The sequence below is a fragment of the Pseudophryne corroboree genome, chromosome 8 (genome assembly GCF_028390025.1).
Source record: "Pseudophryne corroboree isolate aPseCor3 chromosome 8, aPseCor3.hap2, whole genome shotgun sequence".
NCBI lineage: Eukaryota > Metazoa > Chordata > Amphibia > Anura > Myobatrachidae > Pseudophryne > Pseudophryne corroboree.
In genome coordinates this window covers 166,280,850-166,287,015 of record NC_086451.1, presented here as the reverse complement: position 1 = coordinate 166,287,015, position 6,166 = coordinate 166,280,850, and positions in this window count along the sequence as shown.

Sequence of the window (6,166 nt, the reverse complement as noted above, 5' to 3'; positions counted from 1 at the left end):
AACATAGCTACATCAGCAGATGACACTGGAATAAGTATCAGGTGGCAGAAGACTGCTGGATTTGGTGCAGCTGAAGATTATTAAAGTAAGAAAAGAGTAAGCACATGAGGGAAGAGGGCCCTGCTCATGAGAGCTTACATTCTAAAGGGGAGGGGTAGACAGACAGGGGTGAGACAGATTGGGTACATAGAGAGCGTGGAACAGAGGTTTAGGATGAGATTTGGCTGGGTTTGGTGAAGAAGTGGGTCTTTAGAGCCCATTTGAAGTTTTGTAGAGAGGTGGAGAGTCTGAGGGGGAGAGGTAGGGAATTCCAGAGAAGTGGTGCAGCACGTGAAAAATCTTGGAGGTAGGAGTGGGAGGAAGTAATCCGTAGGCAGGAGAGTCGGCGTGCATTAGCAGAGCGAAGAGGACGGGTGGGAGTGTAAAGCGAGATAAGATCAGAGATGTAGATGGGAGAGGAGTGGGTGAGGGTTTTGTAAGCAAGTGTGAGAAGCTTGAAATGGATTCTGAAAGGGAAGGGGAGCCAGTGAAGGACTAGTAAGAGAGGAGAGGTGGACGTAGTGCATTTGGTGAGGAAAATGAGCCGGGCAGCAGCATTGAGGATAGATTGGAGTGGAGAGAGGTATTTGTCAGGAATGCCAGTCAGGAGGAGATTACAGTAGTCCAGTCTGGAGATGACCAGTGAGTGGATAAGAGTCTTAGTAGTATCCTGGGTCAGAAAGGGTCTGATCCTGGAAATATTTTTTAGATGAAAACGGCAGGTTTGTGAGAGGTGCTGAATGTGTGGTTTGAAGGAGAGGGAGGAGTCAAGGATTACTCCAAGACAGCGCACTTGGGGGGTAGAGGAGATAGTAGTGCCATCAATAGATAATGAGATTGTAGGAGGTGAGGTTATGCGGGAGGGAGGGAAGATGATCAGCTCGGTCTTAGACATGTTAAGTTTAAGAAAGCGCTGGGACATCCAGGAAGAGATAGCAGAGAGACAGTTGGAGATACGAGTGAGGAGAGTAGGGGAGAGGTCTGGAGAGGAAAGATAGATTTGAGTGTCATCAGCATAGAGATGATATTGGAAACCAAAAGAACTAATGAGCTTACCTAGTGAGGACGTATAGAGAGAGAAGAGGACCAAGGACAGAACCTTGGGGTACCCCTACAGTTAGTGGAAGTGAGGGGGAGGTGGAGTCATGAGAGGAGACAGAGAATGAACGGTCAGAAAGGTAGGACGACAACCAAGAGAGGGCAGTGTTACGCAGACCAATGGAGTGAAGGATTTGCAGTAGGAGAGGATGGTCCACAGTGTCAAAAGCAGCAGAGAGATCAAGTAGAATAAGTAGAGAGTAGTGTCCCTTAGATTTAGCAGCATGGAGGTCATTGCATACTTTTGTAAGGGCAGTTTCAGTGGAGTGGAGAGTACGGAAGCCAGACTGGAATGGGTCAAGCAGTGAGTGTGAGGAAAGAAAGGAAGTAAGGCGGTCGTAGACAATACGCTCAAGGAGTTTGGAGGCAAAAGGGAGAAGAGAGATGGGTCGGTAGTTGGAGAGAGTGTTTGAATCAAGGGTAGGTTTTTTTAAGAATAGGAGAGATGAGAGCGTGCTTGAAGGCAGAGGGGACAGTGCCTGATGAGAGGGAGAGATTGAGAAGGTGGGAAAGATGGGAACAAGCAGAAGAAGAGATGTGGCAGAGGAGGCGGGAGGGGATAGGGTCAAGTGGGGAGGTGGTGAGGGGACAGGAACGAATGAGGGCCATGACTTCCTCTCCAGATGCATGGGAGAAAGATGACAGAGTTGGTGCGAGGGATGGGGAGGGTTGGTAAGGGATGGGAGAAGGCTGGTTACTGATAGTCTGGTGTGATGTGATGTCCTGACGTATGGAGTCAATTTTGGATGTGAAGTAAGTGGCAAATTCAAGAGCAGAGAGTGAGGAAGGGAGACGAGGTGGAGGTGGGCAGAGGAGTGAGTTGAGAGTGGCAAAGAGGCGCCGGGGGTTGGAAGACTGGGAGGAGATGAGGTTCTTGAAGTATGACTGTTTAGCAAGAGAAAGGGCAGCACTGAAGGATGAGAGCATAAGTTTGAAATGGAGGAAGTCTGCCTTAGAGCGTGATTTCCTCCAGTGTCGCTCAGCAGTACGTGAGCATTTTTGCAGATATCTGGTGCATTTGGTGTGCCAGGGTTGAGGTGTTAATTTGCGAGGGTGAACAGTGGTTGGTGGAGCAACAGAGTCAAGAGCAGAAGTAAGGGAAGCATTGTATGTGGAAGTGGCTTGTTCAGGGCATGAGAGAGAGAGAGAGAATAGGAGAGAGAAGTGAGTCAAACAGGGAGGAAAGGAATGTGGTGTCAATAGCTTCAATGTTACGCTTAGTGATGGTAGCCTTAGGAGGTTGAGATGGGGAAGTCGAGAGAGATAGGTTGAAGGAGAGCAGGTGGTGGTCAGAGAGGGGAAATGGGGAGTTGGAAAAATCAGAAATATCACAGCGGTGAGTGAAGACCAGATCCAGTGAGCTCCCATTCACATGGGAGGGTGAGGAGGTCCACTGGGAGAGACCAAGTGAAGAGGTGAGGTTAAGGAGTTTAGAGGCAGGGGATTGTGTGGGGATGTCAATAGGGATGTTGAAATCGCCTAGGATAATGGTGGGAATGTCAGAAGAGAGGAAGTGAGGAAGCCAGGAAGCAAAGTTGTCGATGAATTTGGAAGCAGTGCCAGGGGGGCGGTAAATGACAGCTACTCTAAGATGGACTGGTTGGAAGAGACATATGGAGTGGACCTCAAATGTAGATAATATAAGGGATGGTTCTGGTGGTATGAGTTGGTAGGAGTAACTAGAAGGTAAAAGGACCCCAACACCACCCCCATGGCGACCCCCAGGTCGGGGGGGGGGGTGAATTTAAGGCCCTCAGCAGAGAGAGCAGCAGCAGAAGTAGTGTCAGAGGGCGTAATCCAAGTTTCAGTAATGGCTAGTAGGTGTAGGGAGTTGGAAATGAAAAGGTCATGAGTGGGGACCAGTTTGTTACAAACGGATCTGGCATTCCAGAGGGCACAGGATAGGGGGTATGAGTTTGTGGGAGAGATGTGAATTAGATTTTCAGGGTTGCTGTAGCGATGAGGTGGGATTAACTTTGAGGGCAGGGATGAGAGAGTAGTGATGGTACGGGTGCCTGAGATAGGAGGGGAAACTGCAGGAGGTGGGCAGGGAGGGAGGTCAGTGTGATGTGGATGGGGGTGTGGGGAGGTGACAGGGAAGGGAGAGAGGGAGCAGGGCTGAGTTGTGGGGTAGCAGGACCATGGGGCAGAGGTGAATGAAAGTGGGGTAACAGGAAAGGTGGGGGAAGGAAACAGAGGGATGGAGGGGAGACAGAGGAGGAGGTGGAGGAGACTAGGGGGGAAGGATAAAGATACATTATTAGGTAGACACTGAGTGATGTGGGGAGTATAAGAAAGCATTCACATAGTGTTAAGAAGGTAAATAGGTTGAGGGAAAGTGGAAGTAGGAGAGGAGACTGTAAGGGAATCCGAGCAGAAGAATTGTAGAAATGCAGGTGAGAAAAGCAGTGTAGGCTCAATTTAGTATGAAATGAGTCAAAAGCGTAGATAAAGTGGGTGCAGAAATGTATTTGGAGTGTAAGAAATGAAAGGATTGTGAGAGGTTTAAGAAGCAATGGTAATTATGTTAGATGTTTTAAATGTTTGCAGGTAAAATTGCATTGGTGCAGCTGTGCTTAAAAAACAAAATTACAATAATACAGATACAGGCATTTGTAGGTGAAATGGATGGTTTATGAAATGTCCAAGTAAGGTAGTTCTGTGCTATGTAATCAGATGCAACAATCAGGAGGTGAGTGATCTGAGGAGTAAGTGACTCACATTTGTTATTAGTTCTTCAGTTTTCTTTGTTTTGTTAGATTGGTGTGCTTCTGTTTTCCTTCTTTTTCACTTCGATTGAACGCTAATTGAACACTGCTGTTATGTGTCAATTTTATCACGCTTTTATAAAAATGCACGCTTAGATCAATAAATGCACAGCCAAATGGCTTTGCACAGCCTACACCATTGGACTTTAGTAGAAGACTATTACAAGTGAAACCAATAATTGAAATCTGTAACCACACCCCACCCCCTCAAATGCCAGGCAATAAATTACCTTAAAAACAACAACCAGGCATTCCACAAAGATTAAACTGGGTCTATATCATTCAAAACTTTAAAAAAGTACTTCAAAATCACATACTATGCAATAATGTTTCAATTTGCATTACCCAGCAGAATTAGCTTTGCATATATAGATATAGTGCAGCAGAATAGATTGGTGGTTGTAGTCAATTGTAATTACCCAGCATAATTAGCTTTGCATATATAGATATAGTGCAGCAGAATAGATTGGTGGTTGTAGTCAATTGTAATTACCTGTAGGTGACAAGAAGAGAAGAAACGTCAATTCACAATCGATATCAGCTGAAGATAAATTAACGCTGATTGAACGCTGCGTTATGTGTCAATTTTATCACGCTTTGATAAAAATGCATGCTTAGATCAATAAATGCACAGCCAAACAGCTTTGCACATCCTACACCATTGGACTTAAGTAGAAGTCTGGTGGTCAGCAAAATTTTGCACTGTCCTCCTACTATATATAGTGCGCACAACTACTAAAATACACCACAGGTAAGGATGGATAGTATACTTGACGACACAGAGGTAGGTAGAGCAGTGGCCTACTGTACCGTATTGCTATATATTATATACTGGTGGTCAGCAAAATTCTGCCCTGTCCTCCTACTATATATACTGTGCACAACTACTAAAATACACCACAGGTATGGATGGATAGTATACTTGACGACACAGAGGTAGGTAGAGCAGTGGCCTACTGTACCGTACTGCTATATATTATATACTGGTGGTCAGCAAAATTCTGCCCTGTCCTCATACTATATAATACAATGCAGCACAGATATGGAGCATTTTTCAGGCAGAGAACGTAGATATTTTCAGCACACTGAGCACAGATATTTGCAAGCACACTGAGCACAGATATTTGCAGCACACTGAACACAGAAACTGAGAAAACGCTGCACGTCCTCTCCCTATCATCTCCAATGCACAAGTGAAAATGGCGGCGACTCGTGGCTCCTTATATAGAATAGAATAGCTGCTGACGGGCACGATTGAGGGAGGAAAGGGACATTTGAATCCAGCCCATAGATGCAATGTGAATATGTAATTTGTACCTTCCTATCTTAAAATGTATATACAGTGTATATGTCACAACTGAGGGCCTGAGCTGACTGGAGGCAGCCTCAGTTGTAGGGGCTGAGGTGTAGTGGAACCTGGGAGGTTGTATCAGACCCCTGGACATGTGAGTTAAATGTAGAAGAATTGCCCGAAGGCGTGCCCACGACAACCAGGATAAAAGTCAATGATGTTTATTTTGACAAACTCCATGCATCACAGCAGTAATAAAAGAGAAACATAAAATCAGCAGAGAAATAATACAGTTCCTGGGTACTACAGGAGGACAAGGACCACAGGGCTCTGGTAGTATGAGACAGTTCTTATTATCTTCTAGTTGGAAAGTCCTTACCAGGCCCGACTGTAGCAATGGAGATAGCCCAGGATCATACTAGCTGGTGTTCCAGGAAAAGCTGGGCTGCTGTGGATAAAATGGCTGCTGTGGGTACTGGCTGAAACCAGACTGATGTAAGCACGGAGTGGATTGCTGGATGGAACCAGCCAAATAATAAATGAAGCTTGAGAGCGATGAAATATGATTGATATATGGAGTTTGAGAGCGGTGAAATAATAGTGCCGGTGGTGAGTGGTAATCTGCGGAAATGATACCGGCACTTTAAGAAGAGCTGATCTCTGCTGGAAGCTAGGCTGGAAGCAGGTAAATCTGTAACTGGAAACAGATGAGTCCCAGAGGACTGGAGAGTCAGGCTGCACCGCAGGTGGTAGACTAGAGCGGGTCTCTTTAGTGGAGGTTTGGAGATGGTAACTGGAACCTGGAAAACAACCACGGGAGAGAGACAAACTGGAACTAGGTTTGACAACCAAATCACTGACGCCTTCCTTGCTCAGGCACAGAATACTTATACCTGCAGCAAGGAAGGGATTGGCTAGGCAATTATGCAGATTACAATGGAAACAGCGGATTGGTGGAAATGAACAGGTG